Raw genomic sequence first — 11,740 nt, 5'->3', positions numbered from 1 at the left:
GAAGCCAAACTCAGCATGTAAATGTGTTGCCTTTCCCCCAACATGGGACATGACTCCCGGGGATGAGCCTCCCTGGTGCTGAGGGATTACTACCAAGTACCAGCTGATGATGTAACTAGAAAATGACCTTGAATAAAAGGGTCAACTCAGACCAGCAGAATATCTCAATCTACATATAATACCAGGAGTTAAAAATGCTTTTTGACCTGAATCAAAGGGGAAATGAAAAGGACAAATAAGTTTTTATGGCTATGAGTCTCCAAAAAGAGCTGGGAGGTTATCAGAGGTGTTGCTTTTATGCACACCTCAGCAGAGTCCCAGAGACAGATAAAGTAGAAAAAAACCCCAGGAATTGGTTCTTCTGAGGACTACAGAGACCCTCAGGTCCTATGGTCATGGCAGATGGAATTCAGTGCCATGTCATTTGGCCCTACTTTAGAGTTTGTGTTTCTGTGTGATGGAGCTGGACTCATATGTGATCTTTGTTCACAAACCTGTCCTGTTACTTTTACCAGAACTGTAGTTGGTGCTGGGGTTTAATATATACCCAGGGGACCTGAATCTCTGGGCTGACCATGTGATAGCCAGCCTTGAGCCTCAACAGACTTCAGCTCTTACACTCTGGTTTATTGGACTTGTCCCACTCAGCTAACATGGAGTTGAAGAAGGTCAACCACCACACCAGGGAGCCAAGAGTGCCTACAACTGAAAGCAGGAGAATTGCATCCAGCATCCATGTTGAATCTAAGCCCCCTCTTGATATAGATGTGGAGTGGACACAACCATTCCAAGGTCCTCTGGATGGAGGAATAGAGTATGGATTAGAGTGGTCTCACTGATAATCTATTCATGAGCTATTGTGATTAGTAATTGAAGAAAATGTGGCATTGGTGTGGAGAAAGTGGCCATGGTGGTGGCTGGGGGTAGGGAATGGGAGGAAGAGATGAGATGTGGAGGCATTTTCAGAACTTGGAGTTGTCGTGGGTGATGCTGCAGGGACCATTACCGGACATTGTATGTCCTCCCATGGCCCACTGGGTGGAACATGGGAGAGTGTGGGCTATGACGTGGACCATTGACCATGAGGTGCAGTGGTGCTCAGAGATGTATTCACCAAATGCAATGAATGTCTCATGATGATGGAGGAGATTGTTGTTATGGAAGGAGGAATGGGGTGAGGGTTTGGGGGAATATATAGTGACCTCATATTTTTTGAATGTAATATTAAAAAATAAAATAAAAAATATAACTTATTTTTCAGATGTTTCTACAAAAAAATATGTTGGAGAATTTACTCTGATGGTCAATTTCTCTCGTGCCTATTGCTTTTTTTTACAGCTCTGGTCTGATTTTTGGTTCAACTTATTTTAAGACATTAAAATTGCTCCTATCCTAAGTTATGAAAATAACACCTGGGACTAAATAACGGTGACTCAGATCTGCTACAAATGGTCTGGGATGAGAGACTCCTAAAAGCAGTTTCCCCTTGCTGTTTCACAGCTGGCCAGCAGATGGTGATCATTGGAGACGTTTTCTATGGAGGTGTCTCTTTCAAGCTTCTCTTGTCTGATTCGAACTGGCCAGACCTGAGATTCAAAGTAGGCTCTGCTGGCCAAATTCACTGAAGAGAAACCTCTCTCCACAATACTGTACCCTCCTTATTCCTAGGGAGGAAGAAGCTTGTTCTCTCAGTTGGCTACTGTGATCCATGGGTATTATATAGGTTCTGCCAAGAGAGCGGGGAATGGATGCCATTTCTAGCTGCGATAAAACTAACTCAGAGTTATTGTTAACCTTCTTTATATCTTTATCTCTCATCTTCCTTGAGGTTGCACAGCAGTTTTCTGGCTTGCAGATCATCAAATCATTTATATCAGACAGCTTTTTGTTCTTCTTCCATTGTTTATATGAGAGGTTGAGAGTTAAACCTGCTTAAGTACTCTGTCATCATCTTACTTGAAAGTTCTGTATTCTGTAACACTTAATTTCCTAGAAGATATCCCATTTTTAAAGTATGCTTGCTTTCTTTCAATCACTTTTCACTTCAACCATTGAAAATAATTTCATTCGTTTCATCCACACTTATGATATATATTTGCTTAATGGCTTTTGGAGAGAACAGCACACACCCCTCATCACATTGCTTTCCTCTTGTTTTTTTCTTTTGTTTTCTTTTCTTTACCTTGTCTTTTTTTCGGTTTTTCTTTTTTTGGCTTAAGCAATGGAAATTTATTTGCTCATGTTTTTTTTTTTTTTGTCTTTATTTATTTTTAATGTTACATTCAAAAAATATGAGGTCCCCATATATCCCCACCCCCCTCACCCTACTCCTCCCCCCATAACAACAATCTCCTCCATCATCATGAGACATTCATTGCACTTGGTGAGTACATCTCTGAGCAGCACTGCACCTCATGGTCAATGGTTCAACTGTAGCCCACACTCTCCCACAGTAAACCCAGTGGGCCATGGGAGGACATACAGTATCTGGTAACTGTCCCTGCAGCACCACCCAGGACAATTCCAACCCCAGAAAATGCCCCCCCATCACATCTCTTCCTCCCACTCCCTGCCCCCAGCAGCTACCATGGCCACTTTCTCCACAACAATGCCACATTTTCTTCAATTACTAATCACAGTAGTTCATGAATAGAATATCAGTAAGGCCACTCTAATCCATACTTTATTCCTCCATCCTGTGGACCTTGCAAAGGTTGTGTCCACTCCACATCTGTTTCAAAAGGGGGCTTAGATTTCACATGGATGCTGGATGCAATCCTCCTGCTTTCAGTTGTAGGGACTCTTGGCTCCCTGGTGTGGTGGTTGACCTTCTTCACCTCCATGTTAGCTAAGAGGGGTAAGTCCAATAAAACAGAGTGTAGGAGTTGCAAGTCTGTTGAGTCTCAGGACCTGGTTATCACACGGTCAGTCCAGAGATTCAGGTTCCCTGGATAGACACTAAACCCCAGCACCAACTACAGATCTGCTAAAAATAACAGGAGAGGCTTATGGACAAAGAACACATCTGAGTCCAGCTCCATCACACAGAAACACAAACTCCAAAGTAGGACCAACTGACATGGCGCTGAACTCCATGACCTTAGACACTGTGGGTCTCTGTAGTCCTCAGGAGAACCAATACCTGGGGTTATATCTACTTTATTTGTCTCTGGGACTCTGCTGAGATGTGCATAACGGCAACCCCTCTGATAACCATCCTCGGGAGTCATGTCCCACACTGGGAAGAAGGGAACGCATTTACATGCTGAATTTGGCTTCGAGAGTGGCCACATTTGAGCAACATGGAGGCTCTCAGGCGGTAACTCTTAGGCACTCTGCAGCTCTAGGCCTAATTCATATTTCAGGCACACAGGCTCATAAGCATAGTCATCAGTATCAAGGGTTCATTGTGGGACCATCCTTCTTTATTGGTCTTTTCCATTGAACTTGGGGGATTTTTGCTGTTCCATTGGGAAATTTGATAGAGTTCCCCTGGCCAGGAACTCAGCACTTCTGTTGTCATTTTTAACTGTAATCCCTATGAAAATATTAAAAAAAAAATTTATGTGCCCTAAATACATGCCCTGGAGAACTACCTCCCAACCATGTGCCTCCCATGAATAATACCCCACACCAGTGTTCCTCCCCTGCCACTGTTGAACCTCTCTGTGGTCGAAAACTTCCTCAAAAATGAAGTCTAATATATTGCCAGGTTCCGTTAATAGTAAAATGGAATATAGTGATGTATTTAAAGGATAGATATAGAATACATACAAATTTAGAAAAATTAAATAAATAAATAATAAATTGGGGTATCAAAAAATGAAAAAGTGAAAAACATTTGTTTTTGACATTTTACCTTTCATCATTGCTGTAGGTGTTACCCTGCATGTACAGTGGCAAGGCAAGTTCTTACATTTATTCTTCAGTGTCTGCATCTTTCTTTTTTTCTAATTATTGTTTGTCTTTACATAAGTTTTAGATCACAGTAATTCACATATACAATATATCGTACTCCCACATATCCAACATCAAATCTCCTTGGTCCTTCCCCAGCAATGATCTTTTTACATATTCATATTGTATTTGCTGCAGCTGATGTACAGATATTGAAACAAAAGGTTTCAAACATGGTTCCATTTGGGTTTACATTATGTTTTATATTTTAGACTACACAAGTTTCTAAATTTTTAGTTACCTTATGTTTCACATTATGGCTTACATTTTAGCTTATAGACTTTTATACATTTTTTGTTGTAATTTAACATGTCCTATATCCATCATTGTATGATTTCATGGAACAATTCCTTTGCCCCACAATTACACTGGTTCCATCTATTCAATACCTCTTTCCCCCTCCTCTCAGGGCCTACACTGACAATCAATCTTCATTATGTGAAGGACCATATTCAGAGATACTTGCAACAATGCTGAGGGTTTGACATACTCGACTGCCCTAATCCATTGGGAGCCACCAATTCTCTTGAGAAATACAATTCCCTCTGTTTGAGAACATCAGTCCTCCCCAGGATGTGGGTATACCTTCACACTCATTGGAAGCTGTCTCAGAGTGCTAGAGAGTGGATTATAGTCTTAAAGGAAGCTGGGGGAGAGGAAGGTTGCAATCTGACACACACATGGGTGAAATCTATTGTAAGCTGAAGGTAAGTATTTGTAGAGGGAAGGGATAAAATGGGGGCATACGGATACCTTTGGGTGGAGCTTTGAGGGCTTGAGGGGGCTAGGGATGGGAGGATGGGTCAGATGGCCCAAGAAATTGGGGGAGGGTGGAGGAATATTTGGACATAGGAGATTGTCAGGTATGTGGTTTTGAAACTATAATATTGAGAAAACTCATTAGAAAACATAATAAGGACGTTTACCTGTTTAAGATGCTTAAGGGGGTACATCTGACACAGGGCAGGCTTCTGGGGAGTGCATGCATCCTCCAGTCTTTCTAAGCTCAGCCTTTTTCAACAAATGCTGCAGTTCTGTGTGTTCTTTTGCTTGAGTGCAGTGTTTAATGTCCAAATAGTTTTAGTTAGGTGAGAATACCAATCAGTAAGCTGTCTTTTTTGATGGCCATTGCGTAGTTGTAGTTTGAGTCTTCTGTGAGCATGAAAGGTCTGTCTCGGGTCCTGTTTTCTGTAAATTAGGTAACTTTATTTGATTTGATTTGGGATGAGTATTAGAATATGTCAAAAGGTGATTCTCTAAGGCTACAGTAGTGACCTCAGCATTTGTATGGTGCATGGAATTTTCCCATATCTGGAGTATAAGTCTGTAGCATAAAGACAGCACTGAGCAATGACTTTATGTGGTAGAGATGCCACACACATTTGGGCTATGGTGGTTATGCTCATGTGTCAATTGGCCAGGTAATGCTGCTCGGTTGTTTGGCTAAGCAATCACTGACTTAATTGTGCCGTGAAGACATTTCATGGACTTAAAACATCAGTGAATTGATTTCATCTAAGGTTGATTACATCTACAATCAACTGAGGAGGTTCCCTTCAGCAATGAAAAACTTCTCATCCAGTTAATTGAAGGCCTTAAAAGGAGAAGGGATTTCAGAGAATTCAGAGAATTCTCATCTCTATTTCACCCAGCAAGCTTCTACTAAGGAATTACTTGAGGATCTTCATAAGAATTCCTTGCTTGAATTCTGCCCTACCAAATTCAGACTCATACATGCCCATGGTCATGTGAAACAATTATATAAAGTCTCATATTTACAGATGTCTCCTATTAGTTCTGTTTCTATAGCAAACCCTGAATAATACATGGGAACTATGCTCCAGCTGATGTGTCCCAGCTCAAAACCTTGTATGATCTGGGCTCGTTGGAATCACATGATTGTGGTGCATTCTTAGCTTTTACTTCTTTAGGGTGATTCTTTCTGATTTGGCTAATTCTTGCATCTGATGTGGGTTTCTATGTCCCATTCAATGGTGATCTGGCAGTAAATCATGACAACCTGTTGAGAACATTCTGGGTCAGCATAGGAATTCTATTTTTGGTTCTGACATCAACTTAGGTGACAAATAAATCTATTTACGGCTCATAGGCTGTTACTTTAATCCCTTTCCTCATAATGGGAGCTGCCATTGACAATAACTTCTATTTGTTTCTGCCCAATATGGCTTCTCTGACTATTGGTCCAAGTAGTCCCAAGATATTGTAACTCTTGGGCAAACTCTTGGACCTTCTTCGTGTTGATTACAAAATCTTTAGTTAAAATACTTACATTTTAAAGGGTATGGGGAAAGGCAGGAAGAGATGAGAGGTGGAGGCGTCTTCGGGACATGGAGCTGCCCTGGATGGTGCTTCAGAGGTAATCACCGGACATTGTAAATCCTCACAGGGCCTACATGATGGAATAGAGGAGAGTATGGGCCATGATGTGAACCAATGTATATGAGGTGCAGAGGTGCCCAAAGATGTACTTACCAAATCCAATGGATGTGTCATGATGATGGGAACGAGTGTTGTTGGGGGGGCGGAGAGGGGGGGTGGGGGGGTGGGGTTGAATGGGACCTCACATATATATTTTTAATGTAATATTATTACAAAGTCAATAAAAAATAAAAAAATTAAAAAAAAAAAATTTAAAAAAAAAAAAATACTTACATTTTGGGGGCTTGTTAAACCAGTTTTTTTGTTGGTGAGTTCAGCAGCAAGGATGTCATCCATATAGGATGACAACTACATTTGGTATATATGGCTTCTTATAAGTCTAGCCTTACCCACTGGAGACAAATTGGAGGAGAGTTAAGATATCTCTGTGGGAGCACAGCAAATCAATACTGGAGGATGTTCTACCTGAAAGTAAAGTGATTTTGGTCCTAACTCACAGAGGGATGGAGAAGATATTAGCCATGTCAATAAGAGCATTCCCAGTGTGGGCTCCCACCAACTCAGTGACAGCAATGTTATCACATATCGCAGGGACCAAGGGTGGTGGTCATCATGTTCCTTAGGCCTTTTTATAGGACAGACTGACCTGCTAATCTGCAATAGGGTTGTTCTCAACACTCCAGCCTGCAGTAATCAGAACTGACCAATTAATATCCTTTTTTACCCAACAGCTAGGTGGATCTGTTTTTGTTGAAATATCTGGTAGGGCTGAGAAAATGCTAGTGGTGAGCAGAAGTGAACACACCCTGCAGTTACTGCTCAGACTTCTCACCCATCCAGTGACTGCTGATTTGTGACACAAGGAGTCAAAATGTCAATACTTATGATGCACTCAAAGGTGGGAAAGACAGTCACTGGTGTCCAATTGGCCTAAATGGCTCCACCCTGAAATGCATGAGAACCTGCCTGCCATGGATCACAATGTCCACCCTAAAAACCCCAAATTCCACTAGTTTGCACATGCCCCTGAGGGGCTCTGGGATTACTCTCACTTGGGCACCTGTTTCTATGGGCCCTGTGAAGGTCTAGATCCCCCATTTTTCCCTTTTCCCAAACAGGAGCATGGGGCTGCCAATCTTCAGCAGGGACCCAGGAACATTGGACCCACCCTCAATCATTCTTTTAAGGGGGATTATACTGTGGTACAGGAAAGTGGGGTTATCATCCCTAACTCTTTATGTTCACAGTCAGACTTGTTACTCCATTGTTCTGATGGGGAGCAGTGTGGCCTTATTTGTTGTCATTATCCACTTCCCACAACTGTTCAGAGACTCGGAGGGTAGTGATGCTGGATTTTAAATCTTCTTAGTTTGTTGAGCCCTTCTTCCTTTAAGGCTTGAACTAGGGCCTTAATACCTAGCTCAGTGGGTGCCCTTAGCCCAACTGTGTTGGCTGAGTTCTTCCCTATAATTTTACTTAAATTCTGCTCTTTTTCTCTTGAATAAATAACCAAAACCACATTGTCCAGTCCAGTCTGTGGGCCTTGTCTCTCCTTTGTCTTTCCCTGGTTATTCTTTGTGTTCCCCTTATGGCCCTTCTGATGAGGTAGCTTCCCATTTCAGGGTTGCAATGGACTGTCCTTCCAAGCCTCCCTCAGTGGAGAAGACTGACACCTCCCTGTTATTTCTACCCCAGAGTTGGATGTTATGGTAGTTTTCTTATAATTTTTCACCATCATCCTTGGGGACAGAAAAAAAGACATGGATTCTTACAATTGGTGAGGGCCCTCTTTCATGAATCTCTCCAATACTGACCAAAATAAGGTCATCTCATCCATATCCTGCCCCAGTGCAGTGTCATATAGTCAAGTATGTATCATCTTTACCTTCAGTGTAGTTACAGCTTCATGTACAGTTTTACTTTTGTGTAAATGTCCTGCAGTTACAAATGCAACTCTCATACTTCCAGCAACCCAGACCAAAAGTGTCCTGGGCTTGTTCATTTCTTTATGCAATCAGTTGTCCCTTTTGATGCTGGCAAAAATACCTTGAGCAGAGGGTGAGAAGTCATCATTTCCATACGGCAAGCCTCAGCCCTAGCCATCTGAGTCTGCAATGTCCTCACATTGATCAGATGCACCAACCTGACTTCATGAATTTCCCCTGACTTCAACCAACATCTCTCTTTTTAACTTCCATATTTCGACTATCAGAAAATAGCTCATTATAACATTTTTATTTTTATTAATGCCAAGGGTCATTGGCAGTTGGTTCTTGCAAACAGTCCAGACATGGTGGATCACCTACACAGGGACCCTAGGTGTTCTTCTTTATATTGCAACTCTTGAGGACATTCATGTTTTCTGAGTGGCAGACATGTGTACAGGGAGCCAGGAGCCAATATATAGTATCCCTACTCTTCCTAGAACCACTTCAATCATCTCCACCTATATTTATCACCTTAATTCTTCCCTGTTAATAGGAGGTTGCTCATATCCCAGTAGACACCACATAGCCAGGGAAAAGTCAGCTCCTCAGTCAGCCAGTTACCCCTTTGGGGCGTTGACATGACCCTGTGATGAACAAACTGGCAACCCGTTACTCCTTCACCATGGGATGGTGTACTTGTTTGAGGATCCAGTTAACATGGCCAATCTGTCTATCAGAAAGAGAGACACCTAAAGAGATATAAGTCCACTCCAATATATGTGTTGGGTCACCAACAAAAGCACATCTCACACAGCACTGGATTGAACAATATTTTATTCACACAAAGAAGAGTCACATCAAATTCAGTTTCTCTACTGGGCATTAGATTCTCATAGCCAGCAGGTATAAATATATGGCCAAAGCAGAGAGACATTTTAAGTTCAGCACCTTCTCTGTGTTTGTGTGTCTTAGTGGAGGAACCAGATTCTCCCCACCAGGGAAAGTTATTTAAAACTAGGGAAAAGGATCATAAAACATGTCCACCACAGTAAGACTACCTGCAGTGAATATTTACATATACATATAGGAGAAGGCATATACCAACAGGTAATTTCCTTATACACAAAGGTGTTGTATTTTATACTGTCAAGCCAACAGGGGCCAATTGTGCAGAACTGAACATGCCCTGCAGTTAAGGCCATAGGCCATGCTAAGACTATCCTCTACTACATACTCCCTTCTGTAATTACTTGTTGTTCATTGTGCGGAATTGAGTATGGCATGTGCTTTCTTAGCCAGATCACGTGTAGAGATCAAAAGAATCCAACATACAAAAGGTATTCTGTGTTAAGAGCCAATTGTTTATATTCCATTCTTCAAAAAGGGAAGCAGTGTTTGCCTGGATCCAGTGCCACAACATAATTGTGTCCTTATTTTGTAGTTGTGCTTCAATACTATTTTATTATTTCATACAGATATTTGTATAATGCTGAATGCAAAAATGTAATTATAATTTAAATTTTTAATTCCAAAAATTTAATATTTTCTTCCAAGCTGAAAGTATCAAGTCCCTTGAAATTTTCTCAAATGTATAGGCGCCTGTTAAAGGACTCATTCCTGGTCTTCTTCATCTGACATCATTGTTTTCTTTTAGCTCAAAACCATAAGAAATTATTATCCAAAGCAATAAACAATGTGAAAATTTTTTCCAGATGAAAGCATGAATTACACATAATTATGAATTTGAGAAAACTAAGATACAGAAATTTATAGCTCACTACAACATATGCAAACAGAAACTTCAAAAGGGTATATATTATTCAAACTACATATCAGAAGAGAGAGATTCAATTTTAAGATCATAATATCAAATATAAATTATACTTTATTCAAAATTTTCAGAATTAATAAAACCAAACTATTCTTGGGATTTCAAAATATCTGTGGAACATTCTGCCTAGAGCAGTGTTAATCTCCTTGTTCCTCAAGCTATAGATGAGTGGGTTTATGAATGGTGGTACCATGGTATAGAACATAGCTGTAGTGAGATTACTAAGAGATGCTTCATTTGCAGTGGGACCTAAGACAGCAGTCAACAAAGAAATCACAAACAAAATGAGAATTGCCAACTGTGGGGTACAGGTGGATAAGGCTTTGTTACGGGCTTCCACAGAATGCATCTTAAGCACCATCGAAAATATGTCAATATAGGATTTAAACAAAAAAACAGAACATAGTAAAATAATACAAGCACTTATAGGTAAAGCTATAGACTCAGAAAATCTAACATCTGAGGAGGATATCCTTAAAATTTGAGACACATCACAGAAATATTGATGGATCACATTGGACTCTGTGAAGGGAAGCCTGAACATGGCAACTGTGTGGATAGCAGAATAGACTACACCACTTGCCCATGAGCCACCAGCTGCCTGTTTGCACAGATGAGGGGTGATGATGAGCCCATAGTGCAGAGGCTGGCAAATGGCAACATAGCGATCATAGGACATCACCACAAGGAAGGCCAGCTCTGCCGATCCAAAGAGGATGAACAGGAAAATCTGAGAGGCACATGCTAGGAGAGAAATCAATTTATTGCCTGTCATAGAATTCACCACCATTTGGGGAAGATTAACTGAAATGCAGCAAAGATCTATAAGGGATAAATTTGCAATAAAGAAATACATTGGAGAATGTAGATGTGAATTGGTTACAATGGCAGTAAGAGTTAAAAGATTCCCAATCAAGGCACCTAGATAAATCACTAAGAACATCAGACCTTGCAAGACTTGGAGCTCCCGGGAAGTTGAGATATCCATGAGGAGGAATTCTGTGAATATAGTAAGATTGCCCATGTCTTCTAATATGTTGCAGTCTCCCTGAAGTCAAAGAACAATATGCTAAAATACACTGAAAATTAAATGGATATAGTCCTCATGACTTGCAAGTAAAATGTCACTATTGTTATCAATAAATGGCATTTCATCAGGAATTAAGTATAAAGTAAATGGAAAATAAAAGACAATTTGAAATCAATGAACGCACATATTTCTCTTTTCATTTTCTTTCCTGTTACAATGTATCAATTTTGACATCCTCAGGATCTGAAAACCTAAATTCATTAAGTGATTTAAAGTAAATCAAGACAAACATTTCAGTTATTGAGTTTAACTTAGACTATACCTTTTCGAATTGTGCCTGGATATATACAGTAATTATTTTCTCATTTTCTTCATTAGAAAATGATCATCCAGATGTGTTGTGTAAGAGCTTTTCACAGCCTATTTGTTTGTAGAGTTCACAGCTGTTGCTGAAGCTGTTTTCTGTTTTTTTTTCCTGATCAGACTAGTATGTTTAGTGACATCTCATGTTCTTTGACCAAATGACTTAAATACTGTTTTTATAACAAAATTAATCATTGGTTGTAAGGTTCTTTTGAGAATGATTAATCTAAA

The sequence above is a fragment of the Dasypus novemcinctus genome, chromosome 22, assembly GCF_030445035.2.
Source record: "Dasypus novemcinctus isolate mDasNov1 chromosome 22, mDasNov1.1.hap2, whole genome shotgun sequence".
Classification (NCBI taxonomy): Eukaryota; Metazoa; Chordata; class Mammalia; order Cingulata; family Dasypodidae; genus Dasypus; species Dasypus novemcinctus.
The sequence above is the reverse complement of the archived record's forward strand: the minus strand, read 5'-3'. Positions refer to the sequence as shown.